The following is a 25,474-nucleotide window of genomic DNA, read 5'->3' on the forward strand; positions in this document are numbered from 1 at the left end:
GTGGTTACATGAAATTCGCTGAACCTTAGTTATGAGATAGGGAGAATCTTCTTGGTTACTAGTTTAATCGATCCTTTAGTCTAAATACAGTTATGTGACCACCAAGTCAAAAGGAGTTAGGGATCTTTGGCAGGGTAGAGTAAACGCGCTACAACTGCAGTTCACAACGTGGTTAATATCTGTAAACTTCGCGTTACTTTATTATGTAGTTTAGCTATGTAGATCTGCTTCTTTTATTAATATGGTAAATAAAATGCTGAGAGTAATATGGCAACGTAGGTTTCACCAAGGTACAGCTGCGGTCAGTAGTTCTTTTACACCGTCTGGAGGCTGTGTCCGAACCTAATGAGATTCGGTTAAACTAACTACTGTAGATGTGATTATGCTGGTTGGAAGGGTTGCAATCCCCCTTCGTTAGTACGAAACCCTTGACGTATAAAGGTACTGACACAAACTGTACATCAGATAGTTTCGCCTGACATAATGTGTGCTTTTACTATGGATAGCCATTTATAAGAACGCCTCATCATTCTACAGTCCATCAATATCGGAATTTTATGGCTTTTACCACTGGTCTTAATAACCCATTCATGACGCAGGTGCTCTAATCTAAATAACGTCGTCTGGTGGCAGCTGGACTACACAAAGACCCCAGCGTAGTCAAGGGCTTAATGAAGACTATTTCTGACTCCGTCACTATAACGAGTCTCCCCAAAATTGCAAAAAATCAGAGACATAGCCTATAAAGTTTCTCTCTCTCTCTCTCTCTCTCTCTGCCCCAACTAGTTAGTAAACTACAATGCGCTGAGATAACTTTACTAGTACGGTATGGTACAATGGAGAGTGGAGTGGAGGATGTAGTTAACTGGAGGGTGGATCTGAGTTGAGGGTGGAGTGGAGTGATGGGGATGGTGGAGTGGAGGGTGGACCTGAGTGGAGGGTGGATTCGTGTAAAGGGTGGAGTGGAGAGGAGAGCAGAGTGAAGGATGTAGTGGAGTGGAGTGAAGTTAAGCTTACCAATCCTGTAGCCATAAATAACGATCTACTCGTTGGCTCACTCATCAGTTACAGGGGCAAATGGCCGTTTGTTAGATTGACCTTTCCAACGTAGCCTGTAAATCCACCCCTTTATTCCTTTCATTCTCCCTTAATATCCACTCCCCCTTCCCCTCCCCCTCCTCCTACCCCAATATGCCTTTCCCCCTTCTCCCGTTATACCCCTTTCACTCTCCCTCATCCTTTCCCTTCCCCCTTCTACTCCCTCACTTATGCTTCTCCCCTTTCAACCTTCACTCCCTCTTCTTCCCCCTTCACCTCCCCCTTCCCCCTCCCTTAACTGAATCCCTCCCCATCTTCCCACAACCTCTCTCATTCTTTCCCATCCCTCCCTTATCCTCAACTATGCCGTTCCCCCTCCTCTCCCACTTCCTTCTCACTCCTCATTCCCTCCCTTCTGCCGCTTCACCCTACTTACTCGCCTAGTTTTGTCCCTTCCCCTTCCTCCCACACCCCTACCCACTGCCCTTCCTTTACTCCATTTTCCTCTCCCCCCTCCCACTCCTCCAGTCACGGCCCTTCCCCCTTCCCCAACTCACGTTAACGCCCCTCCACCTCATTAAACCCTCCATTGTCCCAGCCATTTCCCCCATTAACCTTTCGGATAACACCACACCTATAACACTACACCATTTTTTTTTTTTTTAAGGTGAAGGAAATTCTAATATTCAAGGGGCTAAAAAACGATCCTGACCAACCCTTCATCTCTAAAGACATAACGTGGGTTTATATTCAGGCTGACGTGGCACGATTTTGTTCAGCTTGGAAATCCTGACAGTGAATGAGTTCATGTGCTCTTCACTTCCCAAAGTCAACCTTGAATCCCCTCCCATTGCTATGCTGATACCCCCTCCTCCTTCCGACACCCCCTCTTGTCCCCCTCTCTCCCTCAGCGAAACCTATCCCACCTATCTCCTCTCTCACTGTCCCATTCCCTCCCTACATCTTTCCTTCTTCCACTTCCCCACTCATGCCTACCCCCCTTCCTCCCTAACTTCCGTAATCCTCCCTCCCCCCGTCTCCGTACATGAACGTTTTCGGCACTGGGGAAGCATCAGTTTCATTCTGGTGACGTCTTTATTTAGCTGATGCGACAGCTAATAATAAAGAGTTAAAACTATCATGCTTAACTCTTTCACTGCTCACGAGACACCCAAGTAACGCATCATATTTAGGATAACATCAGATGATTTGTTTTCATCTAATTAAAATAACGATAATGCCTCTTCCATATCCATTAAATCCTCCTTCTCTTTCATTTATCATGACTCCGCTTCTTTACATTCCCCTTTCCTATTCGCCTCTTCCATTTCCCTAAAATCCCCCCCCTCCCCCGCCCCGTTACTACCCTCTCCACTTTCCTAATCCTCCCTCCTCTTATAGTCTCCTTCACATCTCTAAAATCCTCCTTCCGCTTACTGCTTCCCTTATCTCTCTGAAGTCCCCCCTTCCCCGTACAGCCCCTCCGCTTCCCTAAAATCCCTCCTTCCCCTTACTGCCACTTCCCCTTCCCTACAGTTCCTTTTCCTTGTACTGTCCTTCTCCACTTCCTTAAAATCCCCCCTTTCCCTAACTGCCTCTTCCATCATCCTCAAATCCCCCTTTCTCTTACTGCCTCTTCCACTTCCTTAAGACCTGCCATCCTCTTAATGCCCCCTCTGCTTCCCTAAAACTACCTCTTTATCACGCCCCCTTCCCCTTACCGCCTCTTCCCTCACCCTGCCCCTCCTTCCCCCCCTCCCTACCCTCTGCCCCCTTCCTTTGCACCAACCCCTTCTCAGTCCCCCCTTCCCTTCCTCCCATCCCCTTCCCCTGTCCCCCTGCCCCTGCCCCCAACCCCAAACACCCTGTTATCGCCAGCTCTCCCCCTGAACTCACGTAATCCCTGCTAATCGTCCCCTCTGGCTCCCCGCTTTGGCCCGGGATGCAGTGGGAGTATTTCAGGTACTTGGTTTATTTAGGCACTGGGTTGATCTTTACCGGGTATTACCAGGCTCTATGGCCAGCACACGTGGACAGGATGCGTAGATAATACAACCAGAATTACGTGAAAAGTACCTAAATAACGTAGACAGCGACCTAAATTAAACACACACACACACACACACACACACACACACACACACACACACACACACACACACACACACACACACACACCGAAAATCTCATATTTTACACAGCTCCCCAAACAGCATAAACATCCCTTCAAACAGCATACAGATCGCCACAATTAGCATGGATGAATAAAACTCGCTGTATTTCACTCAGTCGTTATATGAATATCGCGAGTTCCATTTCATGTTTTACTTTGTTGACTTCTGCATCCAATAACTGTACAAAAATGGGATGAAATATAAAAAAGGAACGATGTAAAGCCACGGTATAAAGCCACTCAGGTCGGGGCATTTCTTCTCTCATGTGGCAAGGAACCTTGACCGTCAGGAAGGCTACAGTTTTTATTCAGCATTTTGCATCATCGCACAGTTTTATCCCTTCCCTATAATGACGTCTGTTTCGCTCTGTTCGTGTTATCGCCTGACGATTTCATTCAGCTTGGAAGGAGATTTTTCGAACTGGAGGCGTTACTCACAGCCACCATCAGCCATTTTTATCTCCAATGGTCTATCCAGAGCAGAACAAAATCGTCTGAAGGCACAAAAATACAGTACAAGAAGTCACCGGACTGGGAGGGTTAGTGTGAAGTGAGTTAAAGTGAAAAAGAATATTTCCCAAACAGAACTTTTTGAATCTTAAATCAGCTATTTGTAATTGGAATTAAATGGAAATTGGGCGGAAAACTATCACGGAAGGTATTTCAATAAGCATAGTACGGCAATACGTTAATATGGATACGCAGAACAGTAAAGTACTGTTCTAAATTTACGAATACTGAATACTGTTCTTTTTGTCGTATACACCGATAGTATTTATCAAAACAGTTTCAGTTATTTTTTCCTGAGTTTAGGATCGTGAAGACCGTGGATACGTACGTTCTTATCATTCCTGACTTCTCCATTGACTAATACACACTCTTTACCCATAATTTCCTTCCCGTGAAACCTTAGTCATTAAGAAAATCACAGTATTTTCTCTCCTTCTGTGCGGATTATAAATTACTTTGCCTTTGATGTAAGAGTGTAGTACGCACGGATAAGTACGTTTTCATTATTACTTTGCCTACTTTTCCTTTCACTTCTACAGCTTTAGTTCATATAGTTTCCTTCCTGACAATCATGTAAGCCAGAAAGCAAATCCTGTATTTCCTTCCTGACAAACCTGGAGGTCATAAAGCAATTCTTAATACTATTCCTGCCTCTGTGCGGTGGTGCAGATGGTAATATACTTTGTTTTTGACGCACGAGTGTAAAAGACAAGTATTCTCACTTTGTCATTAAACCTTTATATTCCTTTGACATAGACAGCTTCAGTGCGTACATAATCCTTCCTGACAAACGTGCAGTTCAAAAAGAAAATCACAATATTATTATTTACTTTTCCTCTGAGTTACATAGCTCCTTTTGCGTTTATATAATTTCTCTTTTCCCAAATATGAAACTCATAAAGGCAACCGTACGGATTTTCATGTCAATATGTGGTGGTATGAAGGGCAAAGGACTTGTCTTGGATGCACGAATGCTGTGGACAAGGGCACGTACGGTACATTTTCATATCTTCTGACTTTCCTTTGAGGTGTACACTTTGTTTTCGTATAATTCCGTTCCTGCCAAGCGTGCACGTCATAGAACAAACCGTAATTATTTCTGAGTTCTCCTCTGACTTAAACAGCTCCATTGTGTATAATTTCGTTCCTGTCAAGCCTGCAAACCATAAAACAACCCGTAATGCTTTTCTCCCTGTGTGTGATGGTGGTGGTGGTGGTGGTGGCGTGAATGTCTTAGATGAAGGAATCGGGTGGGCAGGGGCTCGTACCTTTTCATTTTACCTGACTTTCTAATTTTACCTCTAATTTCTACAGCTTCCCTGCGTATAATAATTCCCTTTCTGATAAACGTGGAGGTCGTACAACAAATGTAAGATTATTCCTTCTGATTTTGATACTTTTTTTCAGGGTATTATTCTGCTTCTGCCCAACGTATGTCGTAAAGCAAACCGTAATTCTTTGCCTGGCTGTGTGTGTGGGTCGTGTACCTCTGAGAGTCCCCACAAGTAATAACAACTTCGCCACGGGTCCTCAACTTGCCTCAAATTGCCAACATTTTTTGCCCTGGCCGCCATTTTTCAGAGGAGAAAGACGCAAATATTGAAAAGGAGACGGGAGACTTGTGGAAATGTGGTGGGCGAAGAGGGTGGGGAGGGAGTGCAGGAAATGGGGAGGTGGGGATGAGTTGGAAGCAATGGAGAGGCGGCAGAGAAGTGGTGGAGGAAATGAAGAGGTGGGAAGGAGTAGAAGAGTAGGGAATATTGAAAGGGGAACAAGTGGTAGAGGAAATGGATGGAGGGGGAGGAGTAGGAAAGCATGGGGAAGAGAGGAGGGGAGGAAGTGATAGCGGAAATAGAGAGGTAGGGAGTAGGACAGTAAGAAAAGGAAGGAACTAAGGAGTACGAGACAGGAGAGCAGGAAGGGGAGAGGGTGGAGGAAAAGAACGAGTAGGAAGGAAAATTGTGGCTGACTGGGAAGAAGATGAGACAAAAAAAGGAAAAAAAAAAACGAATAGGCAAGAACGGAAATATATATGATCTGGAAGAGGAAACAGATGAAGAGGAAGGGGAGGAGGAGTAATGGAGACAGCTCAGGTGAACGAGGACGGGGGAGGTAAAAGAGAGGAATGAGAGAAGAGATGGAGGGGGAACTGGAGACAGGAGTGGAATAGGAGACAGGGAAGAAGGTAGAAGAGGGAGGGAATGATGAAGAAATGGAACTGGAGGAGGAAAAGAAGGATGATGAGGAAGGAGAGAAGGTGGAGGGGAGTAGGAAAGCAGGTGTGGATAGTGGATAAGGTGGAAGAAATGCCGAAACCATTACCAAATTACAACTTTCAATGAGAGAAGGAAGACGAAGAGTATAGGTATAGGAGGGTGAAGATGATGGAGAGGAGGCAGGAAGAGGAGGGGGAATAGAAGGCAGGAGGAAGTGAACAAAGAAGAAGCAGGGAGACTACGGGGAAGAGGAGAACGATGAGGAGGGAGGCGGAAGAGGAGGAGGAGGAAATAGAAGAGGTACGAAAAAAGGACGAAGAAGAGGCAGGAAGAGGAGGATGAAGAGAAGGGAAAGGGACGAGGAGGAGGCAGGAAAACGGGGAGAACGAAGAGGAAGGAGGAAAAAGAGAAGAAAGAAGATACAAAAAAGAAGGACGAAGACGATGCAGGAAAAAGAAAATGAAATGACAGAAAGTAATAAAGGGTAAGGGAGGAGAGAGAGAGAGGAAGGGAGGGGGGAGGAAGTGTTGGCAATAGAGGTCTGATGGAGGAGAGATATGAAAGAAGAAGTGGAGAAATGAAGTCTGAAATGGGGCCACTAAAACTGAGAGAGCGAGATAAGGCAAAGAAAGAGTTATGAGGGGCGAGGAAGATAAGGGAGGGAAAGAGAGAGAGCGAGGATGATAAATACAAGTGAAAGGAGATATGAGGGAAGTAAAAAAAAAGGCTGATATTAAAAGAAGGATCCTGGAATGAGCAACGAGACTAAGGAAAGAGAAAGAGAGAGAGAGAGAGAGATGTAAGGAAAACTGTCAATATTAAAATTACGATCCTATACTGCGAAAGAGGAGCCAAGGAACCTAAGACAAAGGAGGCGGGCTTCCAGGAACAATATCACGCTCGCTAAGTCATGTTTAATTTTTAGAAAGTCAGGGTTTGAAGACAAAGGGCCAATCACGGAGGCTCTTTCATGCTTATTACCTGCGCGGAATGTGAAGGAAGCAGCCAGTGCATTTACCCTCACCTGACAGATTCCTAACCCCCTTTAGCTCCATTGTTGGCCAGCTGTACACAGACTAGAAGGTCGATTTAACAAGTAACCATGGAGACTCATTCCTGCCTTAATCATTTTCATATGATGACAGTATTCAAATAGTGGGGATGGTCCAGTCCCATCACGTGAAAACAATCTCCTAAAGATCAGTGGACGCAAACACGGAGGAACAGGCCATGCTCTCTTGTCCCTCAGGCTGTTTATTATTTACTTCGAATTTTATTTTGGCTGACGTCAGATGGTTTTACTATGCTGACAAGGGAGTGTTGTAAATATCATGCTTGGCGATTTTATCTGAGATTGTAGGATTTACATATGGACCCAGCTTACCACGAGAGGATGTAAATGACACGTAGATGCTGGGAAACAAGCACCCTCCTCATGTTTTCTGCCCTTGTCGGATGTAAAAGAAGCAACTCTGTGGAAGTACATACTAGGAGGCCGACACTGCTCATTGGTTTACTGCTTGTGCTGTATGTGATTGAAGCTGTTCATAGGAAGAAAAGACTAGGAAGCAGGTATTAGTCTTTTGTTTACTTCCTGTGCTGGGTGGGAAAGGAACTGCTTAGTGGAAATAAACCGTGGGAGGCAGGCACCACCCTTTTGATAACTGTTCTCGATGCGAATAAAACAGTTCAGGGAGCGGAAACATTGAAGACCATGTACAGCTTTCCTGCATACTGCCATTGCTGGATGTGAAAGAACCAGCTCAGCAGACGAATACATCGAAGAACAGGCAACTCTTTCCAGTTTACTGCCCGCGCTGGATGCACATGAAGTAGCTGATGGGATGGAACTATTGACGATTTGGCACTAATGCTTACTACCTATGCTCTCTCTCTCTCTCTCTCTCTCTTTTGCTGCAGTATCCAGCCAGCTATAAATATATATCACTAAACCCCCACTGCCACACACTGATAACCGTATTAGTAGGTCAGCCAGGAACTCAGTTAGACGCCAAGGGATGTGAATCATCCTTGTACACTGAGAGAGAGAGAGAGAGAGAGAGAGAGAGAGAGAGAGAGAGAGAGAGAGTGAGAGAGAAACTAAATTCACCGCATCCCATAGCGTTTTCTACTGGTCAATAGCACTCCTCCTGTCTGCTAAAATTCCGACAAAATCTCCGCACCATCTTCCTTTTCTCCTCTCCTTTCCTCCCGCCCCTGTCTCGATTTAACACAGCCTGGTCTAATCGCCTCCACCTGCACCCCATCACTCGCCAGACGTCCAGGTTCCAGCGCTAATCCGGCTTTTTCCCCGCATCTAATCCCCGCCACTCAGTTTCACCATCTTCCTCACCGCTTCCTACCCCACGATACCGTCTCCGTGCCAGTGGGCCTCATGTCGAATTCTCGGGCTTTTTCTTTTATATATATATATATATATATATATATATATATATATATATATATATATATATATATATATATATATATATATATATATTTAAGCGTTAGTGGATTTCCTGATATCAATGAAAATTTTACTGCTTTGGCGATGTTAAGTGTAGCCTACAAATTCTTGTCAAACAAATGGTTCTGTCATTTATTTTTTATGTATCTGTATCTTTATTTGTGGATACTGAGGTAACAAAAGAACACACTAAGGATGGAAATGGGTGGATGAAATATGCATGGACATCTACATGATGAGGATGGCACTTTTTTTTTTTTACGGAGTCGGCAGGATAGCTGTGATGCACAGGCGTTTGTGAAGCGCAAAAAAAAAAAAATAATAATAATAATAATCAAAACTGCTTGGACAGTCACACCTGTGAGGTCGTATGATTAGTATCCAGAGTTCCGAAGGCCTGAACGACGAGCGACTGGATGTATGGTCCATTTTACTGGCCAGTCTCCTGATAACTTTCCTACTTGAACGAGTGGTCGACAGGACAGCCCTAGATTCGATGCCTGGAGTTTTATCTATCTGTCTATTTATTTTTCTTATTCTTCCAGCTCTGGGCATAACATGACAGTCCCTTCTGAAAGGCCCAGCAGTTTTCCAGCGTATGACACTTCATATGTCATTGTTTCGACAGTTACACACAAGGGACATACTGAATACACACTGGGGCTCTCATTCGTGACTTTGTGATGATATTAGCAGGGGTGTTTTTGCTGCACACACACAGACGCGACCAATTCCAATGTGTAGTTTACTTTTCCATTCACTTTGAATCTTCCGGATGGATAAACTCTGGGAAGTTAAATCGCATAGATTTATAAGCGCCACCCATGTGAACGGGAGTTGCAGGGTGGAGGTATTGGTGCTGTGGCTGGTGTGAGTCTGGGTGTGTCTGGGGTATGTCTGAGAGGTGTGCACAAAGATAAAAGACAGCATTTTGTATGAGGTAATGCGGTAGATACTGCTGAGGTGGATGCGACTATCAAACATCTTTGTATAGTTACGGCATGTCGAGGGGTTGTGTGGAAGGTCAGTAGAGGCTGTTTTGACCCTTTCAGACGATTTTAATTGTGTATGAGACACCCTCATAGAGAAAGGGATCAATTAAAGTTATATTTAACCGCACCAGTTAGAAAAAAAAAAAAAAAAAAACTTCTTAGCTGAAAAGTGTTGTCTAGAAGTAGTAAGAACAAAATGAAAATCACATCCCGATAATGAAGAGGTTAACGAAAATCCGACCCACAAATTGTTGCCTGGCTCGGTGTTGCACAGGACATCTATGTATCATTTATATCTTTACCTCAACTCATCGCCTCTGTTTTACTCGCTTGGCTCCATATCTCATCTTTTCATTGACTTAGCTTGCCTTCTGTTTTCACATGTTTTCTTCACATTATTCTCTTTCTCTCTCTCTCTCTCTCTCTCTCTCGTCTGCATTCAATCCTTGGGGGACTGAGATGCAATGGTGATGAATTGTTCCTCCTCCTCCTCCTTCTCCTCCCTAGCTACCGTCCGCCTCGCTGTTCCCCTCCTTCTTCCTTCCTTTCATATTCTGAGATTCCATTCCATTCTCTTTTTTCTTCCTCTCTTGGGGCAAAGCAAGGACTGTAGAAGGGGCAGGGGACTTGAAGCCTTTCCACAGAATGATGAGAGAGATGGAAGTTATGAAATTAAAAAGATGTATATAGAGTTGTGCAGGTAGCTTCTACAAATTGAATGATATTAAAAATTATATAATATTGTATATTATATCCAGTGAGGAGGAGGGAAGAGGTAGTAGGCAAACCTCTTCCCCTTTAACCCCCCCCCTAAAAGAAAAAAAAAATCCAGATACACCTGTCCTTCCTCCCCTTTATACTATTTTTTTCTTTATCTTTTCTTTACCTTTTCTCAACTCCATCCATTATCCTTTCCTTCACCCAATCACCATTTCTCATCGACCGTCCCTCCATCTCCATCTCTCATACAGCTTCCTTCCATTTTCATTTCTCTCCAACCTTCCCTTCATCTTCATTTTTCTCCCAACTTCCCTCAATCTCCATTTCTCTCCAACGTTCCCTCCATTTCTCTTCCAGCTTCGCATCTCCACCTGTTTAATTTTCCTCCCATTCCTACTCCTCCTGCATAATTTCTGCATTCCCTCTCCTTCTCTGTTTCTTAACTTTTCTCTAAATCCACTTCATCCCTCTTCTTCTTTCTCCACCTCTCCACCCTCTTCCATTAGCCTTCCCCTTTACTTCCACTTCCTCTTTCACTTTCACTTCGTTTCTCTCCACTTCCCACTCTTCTCTCTACTCTCCGCCACCTCACATATACTGTATGTTTTTCTTTCTACCTCCTCTTCCCCTTCCCTTCTTTCTCCCCTTCCACTTCCCTGTCCTTTCCCTCACTGTTCACCTTTCTTTCCTCCACTTTTTTCCTTGTTGCCCTCCAGTTCTCACCTTTTTCATACACTTCCCCTTTCTTCTCTTCACTAATCCATTCCTTCCCTCTCATCCTTCGCTTCTCTCCACTTTCCTCCCTACTCGTATCTCCTTCCCTGCGTCCCTCTCTCCTTCGGTCTTGCCTTCCATCCACCTTCCTCCCTGCTCCCCTCCTCATCTCACAGCAACCCCATCCCCCACACCTTCTCCAGCAACTGCTAATAAGGGTAGATTCACCAACTTGGCTTCCTCCCCCACTGTGTGTGTGTGTGTGTGTGTGTGTGTGTGTGTTTGTGAACGCCTTGTATGAATACCTGAATATTGTAAGCCTGGTAGGTCTGTCTAATTTATGTCTTCTGTCTTTGTGAAGTAATACAGAGGTGTGTGTGTGTGTGTGTGTGTGTGTGTGTGTGTGTGTGTGTGTGTGTGTGTGTGTGCATCTGTAAACCGTGCATGCTTGCGTATACATGTGTGTGTGAACGTCTGTTGCCCCATTACCAGCCTACGTCATGCCCCAAACGGTGCATTGGGTTCGGCCTCACCCCACTGGCGGCCCTCAAAGGCACCTCCAGACCCGCTAATGAGCCCCACCACCACCGCCATTACCGTCATTGCTGGCATCAGAGGGTGTCATGCCAGGGGGGGGGGTGAGGCATGTATTACACCCACCCGTTATTATAGGGATGTCGATAACCCTCTCGATATCTGGTTGTGTGTGTGTATGTGTGTGTGTGTCTATCAGTATACGAATCCTCCTCGCGTACAGACACACGTACACATAATACGTATATACACACGCTCTATTTGTATCTATCTTTGTTTATTTGTCTACTTCCCTACTTGTCTACAAAGTGAGGTGGGGCTGCCATTAAATTCGTTGATGAGAGAGACATCAAGGCATGAGTGGTGCATATATTACACATACATACATGATGGAATAATATCCAGTCCTTTTATGGGCTTCATTTGGTCGTAGCGCCTTCATCAACTTGTCCATCATCCATAGACTTGTTAGCTATATGGTTACCACCCAACGCACAATAGTTTCATGGGTCACAGGAAACCAATAAAGAAAGGTAAGAAAATGACAAGCAGAAAGCCAGGTATGCGAGGAGTGGTATTGGAAAGTGGCAGAGAAGCAGGATATTGGACCAACTCTGCAAGAAATCCACACGATTCATTGGACTTTCTTTACCGTACCACGTTTTATGAACCCCCACCGCCTTCATCACCACCACCTCCTCGTTTCTCCTGTATTTCTCAGTTCTCTCATTCGCATCCTCCACTCACTTTCTTTTGCGTTCTCCACTCACTCTCTTTGCATTCCCGGCAGAAAAGTTGGGGGGGGGAGAGAGAGAGAGAGAGAGAGAGAGAGACGTAAATCTCCAGATACTAGTTTTTTTTTATAATTTATTTATTTATTTTTTTTTTCAAAGTTCTGCTGCCCTTCACAGTGTTCACAATGCCAGATGCGACCCGGAGCCCACAAAATTTTTAGGACTGTAGTCTGTAGGTGTGAAATCAAAGCCACTGCTAATCTTTATTTTTCTTCTGGCTTTTCTTTTTCTTTCGTCTTTTATTTTATTTTATGTGGACGACCAGACCCAGCTATCCTCCTGCATACCACACAGTACACCTCCACATGTCACCACCTCGGCACTTAACACCCACCGTCCATACTGAATACCGATTCTGTACAAGCTAGGATTGTCTCTAACAGGACTGGCTATTGGCATTAGCGAGGGCGTTTTGACTTCTGTGGGTCTTTGGTACAACAGTACATATACTGTACCATATACAGTTTAGGTGGGGTTTAGTGAGTGACTATAAAAGCTGCATTAATCCTCCCAATCATACGATACTGCCGGTAATATGTATACCGTATATATATATATATATACCGTATCTCTCTCTCTCTCTCTCTCTCTCTCTTCAAAAGTGTGGTGTGAGAACATCGATCACTCACTTCAAACTTTTCAAAAATTAAAAAAGTTAATATGACTTTAATGCCACCATAAAATTCCTGAGGGGAGGTTGAACGCCGGGAGGAAAAATCAAGAATAGGAATAGGAGGAGGGCGAGAAAAAAAAATGGCTAAGGAAATGATGGATAAACGGGGAACATGGAAGAAGAAAGAGGGGATGAAGAAGGGATAGTGAGTGGATGTAAGGCGAATGAAGAGATAATGGATAACTGGAGGGGAAAAAGAGGAGATAAAGTAGGAATCATGAAACGATGACAAAGTGAGAAGCGATAAAACATGGACTAAAGGAAGGCCTACTAAAGGAAGGATAGTAAAGAAATGAGGCAAGAAGGGATGAAGAATGATAACACAGGGAGAGTGAATGGGTGATACAACGAAGCAGGAAGCAAGACAACAGAAGGAAGTAATTAATGATTGTGAATGAGTAGCGAAGGAGGAGGTGATGAAGCAGGGAAAGCTTGTGAATGAAAGATTAATAGATGATGAAGATAAAATGTGAAAAGAGGAAAGTGACCTATTAATGGGAGGATGGATACAAGGGAAATATCAGAAGAGCTGAAGATGAAGATAGGGAGGAAGAAAATACCTGAATAAGGAATGGGAAAAGGAAGTGAAACATAATTACACAGATCAAAGCATGGGGGAAGGAACGGAAGAGGGAAAGGAAGGAAAGGAAAGAGGGAAAGGAAGGAAAGAGTGAAATAAAGGAAAAGGAGAAATGGAATGGGGGTGAGGGCGGCATAGAGGTTACAAACATGATGGAAGGAAGGAAGGATGTAAAATAATATGTGAACTGATATATGGAAGGAGAAGAACTGACGTACAGTAAGGGGAAAAAAGATCGCTTAAAATTTCACCTCTTTCACAATACTTCTCACATTAATCTGCTTGTTAATAGTCCCAGGCCGAGAAAGGCTTAGTGTACATCTCTGCCCATTACTCTCTCTCTCTCTCTCTCTCTCTCTCGCTGATAGGATTGGTCTGGGTGAAATTTGACGAACATGCCCTAAGTGTGATGTACAGGCGCTGGAAACGTAGTCGAAATTTTGTCCTTGACTGTACAAAGCGAGTAAATGAAGTGAAAGCAGAATGGAAGGAGGGATTAAAAACTTAGAATGAAAAAGGGTAAAGCAGTTAGGCGGAAAGAAAGAGTAGCCGGTGTGTGAGAGATGGTAGATGGAAAATGAAATAAAATAAAAATGAATAACGATGAGGATGAAAGGAAGGAGGGAGAGGGACGCAAGAGCTATGAGGCGACTAAGTAAAATGAGAGGTGGGGAAGGAGTGTGAAGCGAGAGACTGAATATGCATGAAGGGAAAGGTGGGGGAAGAAGGGGGAGAGGAAGGGGAAGAGAAGAGTGACCAAAAAGATAAGGAAGAGAGGAGGGGAAAGTGGAGAGGAGGGAACAGAGGAGGAGGAGGAGGGGAAGAAGAAAGAGGGGTGAAAAAAAGGAGGGATACGAAAATGAGAAAGGCAAATGGAGAGGAAGGAAGAGGAGTAGCAGGAGAAGGACGAGGGGAGGAAGGGAAGAGAGAGGAATGAAATTAAACGATAAGGAGGATGGGAAATGGAGAGGAGGGAATAGATGGCAAATGGAAATGGAAAGACAGATGGAGATGAAGTACTAGAAGGGAAAATATTGAGAGGAACTACAGGGGGAAAGAACCGTAAGCCTAGAGAAAAGGAACAATGAGGAGACAAAAATAAAGGAAAGAAAAAGAATGGAAGGAATCAGAGAAAGAAAGAGAGGGACACAGAGAGGCACTGAAATCGAACAGCAAGGGGAGATAGGGAGATAAGAAAAAAAAGAAAAAAGAAGAGAACAGAGCAAGAAAAAGAAGGAAACGTAGAGAAATGAGAGGAGAAAGATATAAAGACAAAGAAAAGGGAGGGAGGTAGGGAGGGGAAGGGATAAGAGGAACTAGGGGAGGAAAGAGAAGGAAATGCGGAGGAGTAGACGTGGAAGAGAAACAGGGAGGCAGAGGGAAGGGTCGAAGAGAAATTTGGCGAAGGAAGATAGAGAGAGAGAAACAAGACGGAAAGGATGTGGAAAAGAGATGAGAAAGAAATGAAATGAAGGAAACAGGAAAGAAGAATAGGGGTAAGAATATGGAAAAGCAAAATGTGTGAAAGATGTGAAGAAAAATATACAAATGACACGAGGGGAGAGGGATGAGAGGGAGCCGAGATTTGAAAGCAGGGAAGTGGGGAGGAATGGATAACAGAAAAGGGAAAAAGCGACAAAAACATATATCTTAGGAGAGCTCTCTCGTAGTGGGGGGATTGATGGGGACTAAATCTATCTCCCCCACGTCAGGAAGAGTCACCTAATATAAACAAAATCGTCTGGCGGCAGAAAGAACAAAGAAGTTATCGTTTGGTGTGGGTTAATCCCTTTGGTTGGACGGTGTTTTTATTCTTACTTTCTCCAGACAGCATATTTCATCTTAGGAAGACTCTGTGTTACTTAAGGGTTTATACAGGATCTCCACCAGTCTTAAATAAAATCAGCTGAGGGCAGCAAGACTAATGTTAAAGATGACACTGTACTGTAAGGCTTAAAATCAATTGATATTCATCTTATTTTTATTTATTTATTTTTTTTTTACTCCGTTCTTGTCATATCCACAGTTTTCTCTTCCCAGCCTACACCCCTTCATCAGTTTCATCCAAACCACTCTTTCACCTCCCCTTCCCTCCACCTTTCTTCAATCTCTCCCAGCCCCTCCACTCTTCTCCACTCCTTCCCAGATCCTCCACTCTCCTCTTTACTTCCTTCTTTCTCTCCTCTCTTTCCACCTTCCTTCACTGCCTCCCAACTCATCCACTCTTCTCTCCATTCCCCTGTACTCCTCTCCATTCTTCCATCTCTTCTCTTCATCTTCATCCCACCTCCCTTCACTCCCTCCCAGCCTCTCCACTCTCCACTCCCCTCCATCCATCTAAGTGCGTCTCATCACTGTCCACATTCCTACGTTCCTCTCTCTCTCTCTCTCTCTCTCTCTCTCTCTCTCTCTCTCTCTCTCTCTCTCAGGTAAGGGGAAGGAAGGAGTTTGTCACCTCACATCTTCCAGTCCTCCGCTCCATTCTTCATTATCAGTTTCCTTCTTGCTTTCTCTTTTTCCTTCCTGGCTGTCTTCCTTTCCTTTTCCCTCTTCACCCAATTTCCTGTCAGCTTTTTCATTTCTCTTGCCTGCTTTCACTTTTACTTTTCTTATATTTTCTGTCCTTTCAGTCTCTGTCTTTTTCCTAGTTCTCACTTTATTTTCTTTCTTCGTCCGCTTGCACCTACGCTTCTTTCCTTTTTAGACTGACCTGTTTCCTTTCTTTTTCCGTATTTTCTGACTTTCTTTCATGTTCGTTTTTTTAATATTTGTTTCTTTTTCTCTACTGTTCTCTCATTTTCAGTCTGACATTTCATGACTCAAGCTTGCCTTTCTCCACTTTTTTCTTTTTGTCGTCATTTTTCGTTTTTTTTCTCTTTCTTTTCGTACGTGACTTTCTCTCTCTCTCTCTCTCTCTCTCTCTCTCTCTCTTTTTTTTTTTTTTTTTTTTTTTTGTCACCCCGCTCTTCGTTTCCCCATCGTTTTTTCGGGGAGTTTATATTCTAATTTTCAGTAGTTACCATAACTTTTCCCCCTGTTCCCCCTCCATTTCCCCTTATAAAATTCAGTATTTGAAAACAGCCCTTATTTCTAACTTCTTTATTATATATTTTTCTCTTCCTTCAGTCTCATTTTCCAGTGCTTTCCTGGTGCTCCTGATTTATATATTTTGCCTGTTTTTTTGCCCCTGTTTCTATTTTTCTTTACTTCTTTTCTACCTTTCTTTTTCCTGCTTCAGTTATATTTCTCTTCTTCATTTGCTCGTTTCTTTATTATTCCAGTTTCAGTGCACTTTTTTTCTTTTTTTTGCGCGTATTTCTCTCTACTGCTTTCTATTTCCTTTCGCCTTTCTGCCGACAGTATTAACTTCCTTCCTCGTTGTTCTTTCCCTCTTTCCGTTCTCCTTTCCTTCCACCATTTTCTCTTCCATCCTTCCTTTCCTGTTGTTTCCTTCTTTCCATTATCTCGTCCCCTTTTCCTCCCACGATATTCTCCTCCTCGCCCCATCCTCTCTCCTTCTTTCAATTTCCCTTCCTATTTCCTTTCCACCATTTTCTCTTCCTTCCTCCCTCTTCTCCCCTCCTTCCACTCTCCCTTCCTCTTTTGCCTCCACGATTTTCTCTTCCTTCTTTCTCTCCCTCTTTTCATTCTGCCTTTCCCTGAGCCGAGCACCTTCTCTCTCTCTCTCTGGCAGGCTTTCATGTACTGTGCCTGCATGCCTGGTCTCCCTCCATTCTCCTCCCAGCATAAACCTCCTCACCATACACACTCTTTCTCCTCCGCCTGATTGCCTGCAAGCCCGCCTCCTACTCCCTTTCCTTCCCTGCTCAACTTCTAGTCCTTTCCTGCTCCCTGCCTGTTTGCCTGCCTCTCTATTTGCCCGTTCACCTTCCACCTACTGTATATCTTTCTTCCGTGCCTGCTTCGGTAGGCCTGTCTGCCTTGTCCTAATTCCTGCCTGCTTGTACAGTATCTCAGTTCTCTTACCTGCCTGCCTGTCTCTCTGGTTACCTGCTTATCTTCCACAACTTTCCTTTTCCCCTGCCTTCCTGCCTGCCTCTCTTCGTACATGCCCACCTTCCACAACTTTCCATTTTTCCGTGTCAGCTGGCCTCCCGCCTTACTCACTCTTCATCCTAGTCCCAGTCCCTGGATGCCTGCCTTCCTGAATGCCTGCCTACCTCCTAATGCATTTTCCTATCAGCCTGCCTATGTCTCTGATCACCTCCCAGTCCTCCTCCCTTCCTGCGCTTCTACTTGCCTTGTAGTCACTCTCCTTACCTGCTGCATACTCTGTCCCCAGTTCTTTTCCGAATATCCTCTCCTCCCACTCTTCCTTTTCTCCTTATCTTCCGGTTCCTCTATTTTCCTCCTTTTCTAGTTCCTTTCCTTTCATCTCACTCATCCAGTCCCTTCTCTTACCTGTTTGCCTGTTTACCTTTCGTTCATCATCTCGTTTTTTGCCACTCTGGTCATCCTTAACTTCGCTTGTCTTCTTGCTTGGCTTTATCCTCATCTTCCAGTCTCCTTTGTCTTCCTTCCTTGTCATTCTCCAACCCTTTTTCCTGTCTAGCTGATTCTCTGTTCACCTCGCCCTCCTCTACTCTGCCTACCTGCTGTTCTGCTCACCTCCAACAACTCTGTCTGCTTCGCTGCTCATCTCTCACTCCTCTGCTATGTCTACCTGCTTCCCTGATCACCTCCCACTCCTCTGCTCTGCCTACGTTTCTGTTAGTGTGTGCATGCTTGCATGCAACTTTCCTGCTCTGTGCTTTCCTCTGTTGAATCTTTACATGATGTCTGTCTCCTCCTCTGCACACCCAACCTTCCTGTCTTTCTTTGCAGCCTTCTTGCTTGTCTGTCTTTTTCGGTAACGCGTCTTCTTCCAACCTGTCTGTCACTCCACTACTCTCTTTCTTCAACCTGTCTACCATCCTCTCTAACTGCCAACTTGCTTGCTGCCTGCCTCCTTCGCTGCCCACCGTTTTATCCTCCTGTATGTCTTCCTTTCTGCCTTCTTCCTTCTCTGCTGACATACCCTTTCTCCACGTACTGTATTGGTTTAAGAATACTCATGCATTTTCATGGAATAAAGTACGGTAATTTTAATATCATCTGCCTACTTCTCTGTTTTCCTTCCTACCTAACTTCCCTCGTACTTGTTTACTTAATCTTCCGCCGCCTCACCGCCTTCTCTCTTATCTTCGTGTCCCTCTGCATCTCTACCTCCCTGCCTACCTGCCTGCCTCTCTGCCTCCTCGCCAGACTCTCTGCCTTCGTGTATGCCTGCATGGTAATCTGCTTCTTCATCTAACTCTCTGTTTTCTTGCATTCTTACTTGCCTCTCTGCCTCCCTGCCTGTTTCGCTGCCGCTCTACCTGCCTCTCTGTCCGCCTGTCTGCCCATCTGTATGCCTGCCTATCTCTCTCCCCTCCTCTTTGCCTTATTGCCTGCTTGCATACCTGCTGCTTACCCGCCTACCTGCCTGCCTGCCTGCCTGAGCGCGTCAAGGGAGGGGGAGGCAATGCAGCGTGGCGGGTCCTCATAGAAACCAACGACCACTCTCAAGAAAATTGCCAGAAATATGAAATTCAAAGCAAGCGGTCGTATCCTTCAGGGGCGGACGCGATTGGTGGTGAGGGTGCGTGAGTGGGGGAGTGCATGAGCAGAGTGCGTGAAAGAAGTGCGGGTGAGGGCTTAGAAGAGTGCATCATGTTGGTGATTTTGTGATCAGAGTGCATGAGAGCAGTACGTCAGAGGATTGTGGATGAGTGTGTGAGAAAACTGAGTAAGTAGTGTGTGAGAAGTGTGTGTGAAGGAAGTAGGCGATTGGAATGTGTGAGGGAAGTACATGAGGACAGCGCGTGAGGAGGGCGCGTGAGAAATGCTGGTGAGTGCGTGCTGCAAGTGCATGAGAGTACGTGAGGGAGCTTTGGGTGCGTGCGTTTGTGAAGGAACTGCGTGAGACAGCACGAGGGAGGTGCGTGAGAGGAGCGCGGCTGAGTGCGTGAGGAGAGTGCATAAAAGGACTGTGCGAGAAAACTGCTTCAGGAGTACGTGGGTGAGTGACTGAGGTGAGTGTGGATGAGTACGTGAGGTGAGTAATGGGGGCGAATGAGTGAGGTGAGTGTGTAAGATATGTGTGGGTGAGCTGGTGAGGCGAGAGGGGGTGTGAATGTTTGAGGTCAGAGAGAGAGAGTGAAGGAAGTGTGGGAAGTGGGTGTGAGTACTTCGGGTGAGTGTTGTTGGAATGCGTGAGTGACGTGAGTAGTAACGAAGGAAGTGCGTGTAGTTAGTTTGGGTGAGTGTATGGGGTAAATTCATGAGGAAATTGTGAGAAATGAGTGTGGATGAGTGAGTGAAGTGAGTGGGCCATTTTGTATGTGGGGCGAGGTGAGTGTGGGTGGGTGCGTGAGGCTACTGAGTGCAGGGTGTGTGAGTGAGTGTGTGTGTGCGAGAAGTGTGCGCAAGGAGAATGGGTTGATGAATGTGAGAAGAAAGGTGTGTGAGTGCATGGAGGGAAGGACTGTATGAGAAAGGCTGAGGTAAGAAGTGAGTGAGTGCGTCCAGGGAGTGTTTGTGTGTGTGTGTGTGTGTGTGTGTGTGTGTGTGTGTGTGTGTGTGTGTGTGGGCGAGTGCATGAGGTAAGTGCGTGTGGGTGGGTAATAGCTAGTTAGTGTACGATGTGCGTGAATGTGAGGTAAGTGAGCAGATTAGGTGAGTGCGTGGGTAAGAGTAAAGTGAGTCTGGAAGAGTGCGTGAGGTGAGTGAATAGATGAAATATATGAAGTGTGTGTGGGGAGTGCTTGCTTTCAGTGCTTATGATTGTGCAGCGAGGTGTGTGAGTGCGTTGGGAAGAGCAGGAGATGAGGGAGTGGTGCGTGTTGAGGACTGGCTGGGTTGCGTGAGGTCAGTACGTGAAGTGGAAATATATGGTGCGTGTGTGTGTGCGTGTGTGTGTGTGTGTGTGTGTGTGTGTGTGTGTGTGTGTGTGTGTGTGTGTGTGTGTGCGCGCTTTCATTATTTACAGATAAGGTGCGATTAAAAAATATACGATGCATATTTCTCTGGCCAGATATCAAGGTGACTGAGTGCAAACATCTGAGTAAGTGTGAAAGTAAGTGGGTGAGTGAGTGAGTGCGCCAGGGCAGTATACGAAAGTGTGGGAAGAGTAGGAGGTATGCAAGTGACTGTGTATGCCATTTATTTTGTATATTACACCTTAACTCTTTGACTACGATGATGTAGATTATTTTGGAGATAATTTTTGCTGCTATGAGACGATTTTACTCAGCTCGGAGGAACATCTTGTAGCGGAAGGGTTAAAGAAGGCTATATCTAAACCCCCCAGCTCGAGAAAATGTCTCTTACTTTGACTAAAACATATGGGGACTGCAAAAGTATTATATATAGAAACGACGTCCTGGGACTGAAGGTGTCAATATTTCCTTAAGTGCGATTTACGGTATATATTCTAACGGTGGCACACTTCATATCAGTTGCATCAAGAGGCTGTACCAGTCAAAATGAATCATTAAGGAGGAGGTGCCGCGATATCTCCTCAGCCACGGAGTACATGTTCCCTTAGCTTCCTGGCACAAGGGACAATCTCGCTTTATGTACGGCACAAGATGAGCACTAAAAGATGCGCAGAGAGGAAGAAGCTAAAAAAAAAAAAAAAAAAAGTTCATACGAAGGGAGATGGAGGATCAGGAACAACAGTGTATGGGGTGGGGAGGTGGCTATCAAGTGATTACAGAAGTCGTCTGCTGCTCCAAAGGACCTGGGTTCGATCTCACAGTGTGGCAGTGAACAGTATGATAATACGAAATGTGTGAAAACAGACTTAACTTAAATATCACAAGACCCACCGACATGTTAAAAGCACCCCGTTCCAGTAGCACCGGATGCATTGCAACACTGGCAGCAAAAGTACAGTCTGTGTAAGTTAATGTACAAATCGTAATATATATATATATATATATATATATATATATATATATATATATATATATATATATATATATATATATATATATTATATATATTTGACACGAAAAAAACAATATTCGGAAGAACGTGAGGACTGAACGTGGGCAGCTGAGCTTCTTGGTACGGTGGGCAATTTCGCTTTATGGGACTGGGGCGTCGGGGGGCCAGGGGCAAAGTTTGCATAAATGGTCTTGGCCGGGACAGATCTGCGGGTTTTAACTAAACGGGGGTGGGGATGCGGAAGTGAGGGAGGGATGGGGGGAGAGATAAAAGAAGTGAAAGTGTGCAAGAAAGATGGAAAAGGGAATGATGAAGTGATGGAGGAAAGATAAGAGAGGTGAAAGTGGGAGGGAGACGAAGATGGGACAGGGAGTGGAAGAACTGGTTGAGGAGATTGAAGAAGGAGAAAGGGTAGTAGTGAGAAAGATGGAAGAAGACGGAGAGAGGGTTGGAGGACGAAAAAATGGTAAAAGAGAAAAGATAAGAAGGTAAAAGAAGGGGACGAGAGAGAAGGAGAGAGGATAGCAAGATGAGAAAGGCGGCAGAGGGAGCCACAGAAGCAGTAGGAGGATGAGAAAGATGGAAGAAGGGAAAGAGAGAGGGTAGGAAGGTGAGAGATATGGTATAGGAGGGTGAAAGGATAGGAGACAGAAAAATCCCGTACACTTTGTCCGAAACTCACATTCCATTGCTTTGTAATAATAAATGAATAAACTGCTGGAAAAAGTTAGATACCCTTAAGCAGAACAGCTCTGTAAACTTTTGTAGGGAGCCGAGTTGTGTATATATATTCTGTGCATTCTCCAAATGGCGGAGGCAGTGGCAGACATGGGTTTGAGGTTTTGCCTTCGGCCCTGATGTCGAAGGTAGAAAGTTGAGAAAAGTACGAAGTTGAGGCTGAGATCAAGAGCAACCTTTCTCAAAAGGTCTCGATGCCAAAGCCGAGGCTTTTCCAATGGAAGCCTTGTGCTGCCTGAGCAAAAACACACTAATTTTACACTTTTTATCCATATTTTGGGGAAAATCTAACATTACTAAATGGTGCTTGTTACCCTCTTATAAACAAAGAAAGTAAAACTGCTTTCCCGGTAATAAATATAATAATAAAAAAAAGAAAGCTAAGTTTAAGATACTGATCTTAAAAAAAAAAAAAAAATCCCAGATATAAGTAAGGTAGGCGGGAAAACATCAAGGAAAACGGCAGGTGATCAGGAAAAAGAGATAGGGTAGGTGAAGTAAGGTATACGAAAGTCAATCTATGAAGTGGCAGGAAGGTACGTGGGGTAAGTTATGAGGAAGTTAATTTATACAGTGACACTGAATTTAAAAATGCCCGAGAAACACGGACTGGATGGTATTATTTCCTTGTATCATGATTTTACACACAGTTCCAGACAGTCGGAAAATAACTGTAAATACGAAAGCAAGGAAGGGACATAGGAAAAGGCGGAACAGGAAGTTGGCGTGAAGAGGGTGGGGAAAGACAGTCCGAGAACGAGGGAGAGGTAACGGGTAGGTAGTCTGAAGGAACAGGGCAGGGTACAGCTGGAACTTTAAAAATAAGGAGGGCAAGGGTTATCCAGCCCCCGAGACACACCATACTAAAACCTTGCCAGACCACTGTATTATGAAAACGGTCATTAATTCCCATGTAACCAATAAACAGGAATTTAAGCGGCATCGGTAGGCTTGAGTGACCTACTAACGCTAAATGAAACCAAACATATATCTCACCACATACTGAAACCCAAGCAGAGCAGAATAATCTAACAATCTTGTTCCTAATTACTGTATAACCACTGTAGGCAGGGAGGTGGTACAGTGAGGGTAATGTGTCCTGTCTCTCAGTACAACCAAACAGTAACATCTCACGTAAACACATACGAGAAGTGAAGAGGGGAGGGAGTGGAGAAAGAAGGAAGAGAAGGACGGAAGACGAATGAAGAAAACTAAGAGATTAAAGGGCAGAGAAATAGAGGTAAGGGAAACAGAGGAGGGAGGGAAGGAAGAAAGGAAGGAAAGAAGGAGGAGGAAATAGAAAAAAGAGAATTAAAAAGAACTGAAGAGAAGGAAGGAAAGAGAGGTGAACGAAGCAGAAGTACTGGGAGAAGGGTGGATAGAGGAGAGGGAGACAAATGAGAAACAGTGAAAGGGGAGAGAGGGATGACGGATGGAAAGTGAAGGGAAGGAAAGCACGAGAAGTGGAGCAGTGGAGGAATAAAGGACAGAAAGAAGGGAGTGAAGGAGAGGAAAAGGAGAAACAAGAAAATACTAAGGAGGGAGAGTGATGAGAGCAGTAAAGGAGAGAAAGAAGGAGGGAGAAAAATGGAAAATAAGAGAGGAAAAGTAAAGAATGCAATGGAGTAAAAGAGGGGGGAAGGAGAAAGAGCCAGAAAGGATGAAAGCAAATCGACGCAGAGAAAGGCACAAGAGAGGGATCACAAGGAAGTAAGAGGTCCAGAGAGAGAGAGAGAGAGAGACTGAAGTGATTCGAGATGAAGGATGAAAGCAGGAGTCGTAAGAGATCATGGGAAGAGGCGGTCTGGAAGATTGGAGGAGGAACTGGCAAAGAAACTCAGGAGAAAGAAAAAGACTTTGGATAAAAAAGGGGGAGAAACGAGAAAGCGACGAAAAGGTGGACTGGTAAAAGTGGGGAGGAGATGAAAAATGGTGTAGGAGAAGGAACGACTGGAAGGGATAAGAGGAGAGCAAACACACCGAGTGACTTGGAAGCTGAGAGAGAGAGAGAGAGAGAGTGAGAGAGATTCGCCAACCTTCACACACTTCCTCTAGCGACAGCCACTGCCTCCACACACACACACACACACACACACACACACACACACACACACACACACACACACACACACTTCCGTATACTACCCCACTCCCCCCTCCCCAGCACTCCTACACCCTGATCTCTGCCTCCGCGTTTCATTTTCCATCTCCCTGACTGACTGAGTGACCTCTCATCTCGGTCCGGGGGTATATGGGATGCAACTGAAGACTTGGAGAAGAAAAATACTGTCTGGGTGATTTCCTGCATGATTGCGATGTCTGTTCTTGGCTCTCGGGCCAAGAAGGAGATTGGTTTCTGTGTGTGTACGTTGTGGACACTGATTTTTTTTTTTTTTTTTTTTTGCAGATTTTCCTTAATTCTTTTCCTAAAGGTAACAGCCATAGGATACATTCTTTCCTCAGAGAAAGAGCAAAACCCGCACCCACCAACATTTCGGAAACACAACTTGAAACGTCAGACTGTCGTAGACTTATCTAGACTAAGCTGTGGACGCCACCCAACTTTACTCTCGTACACGCAGAGAAAAATAATCTTAGACGACGTATGTAGGCTACTCTATACTTGCAGTTCACTCCATATTCGGCATAATAACACACTGTTCGGCACTCAAACAAATGAGTGAATAACACAACTTCTCAGATGTGTTGACTGTTGGCTTTGGATGTACAGTAGTGTACGGTATATATACCCCAGAGGAGTCAGTCAGCTGTTTTCTTATGGTAAATCTGCTCAGAGTTGATCTTGAGGTTGTTCGAACGCAACACCAATAACAACATCCCTTCGCTTCAGTGAGCAAAGCTGGATATTCCATTCAGGCAAAAACAATCGATTTTTTGTGCAGATGACAGAAATCTTTGAAGTCATGAGGTTTACTGTGCGGCTGGATATCTGTAAAACAGTATAATATATTTTTGTTTTCATTGTATTCTAAAGAGAAAGTATTATCTGCCAAATTTTTTACTGCTGTAAATGCATCTGAGTCGTTAATTAGTACGTAAACCCTTTGACATATTGTGTGTTAAAGAAGAATGACGGATTGGTTATGGTTGTGAGAATTCCCTCTGTTTTTCCTGGGATTTCATTTACAAATTTGAAGTCCTGGGAGTTCCATTTGTTTCGTCTTTCTTCGTTATCTGATATCCTCAGTTTTCGCTTCAATCTTTGTCGCTTCCTCGTGTGTGTGTGTGTGTGTGTGTGTGTGTGTGTGTGTGTGTGTGTGTGTGTGTGTGTGTCCTCTCCCCAGCCACCAAAAGTAAGTGAGATAAATGAAT

The sequence above is a fragment of the Coenobita brevimanus genome, chromosome 93, assembly GCF_032717465.1.
Source record: "Coenobita brevimanus isolate Jiangsu-jjx chromosome 93, ASM3271746v2, whole genome shotgun sequence".
NCBI lineage: Eukaryota > Metazoa > Arthropoda > Malacostraca > Decapoda > Coenobitidae > Coenobita > Coenobita brevimanus.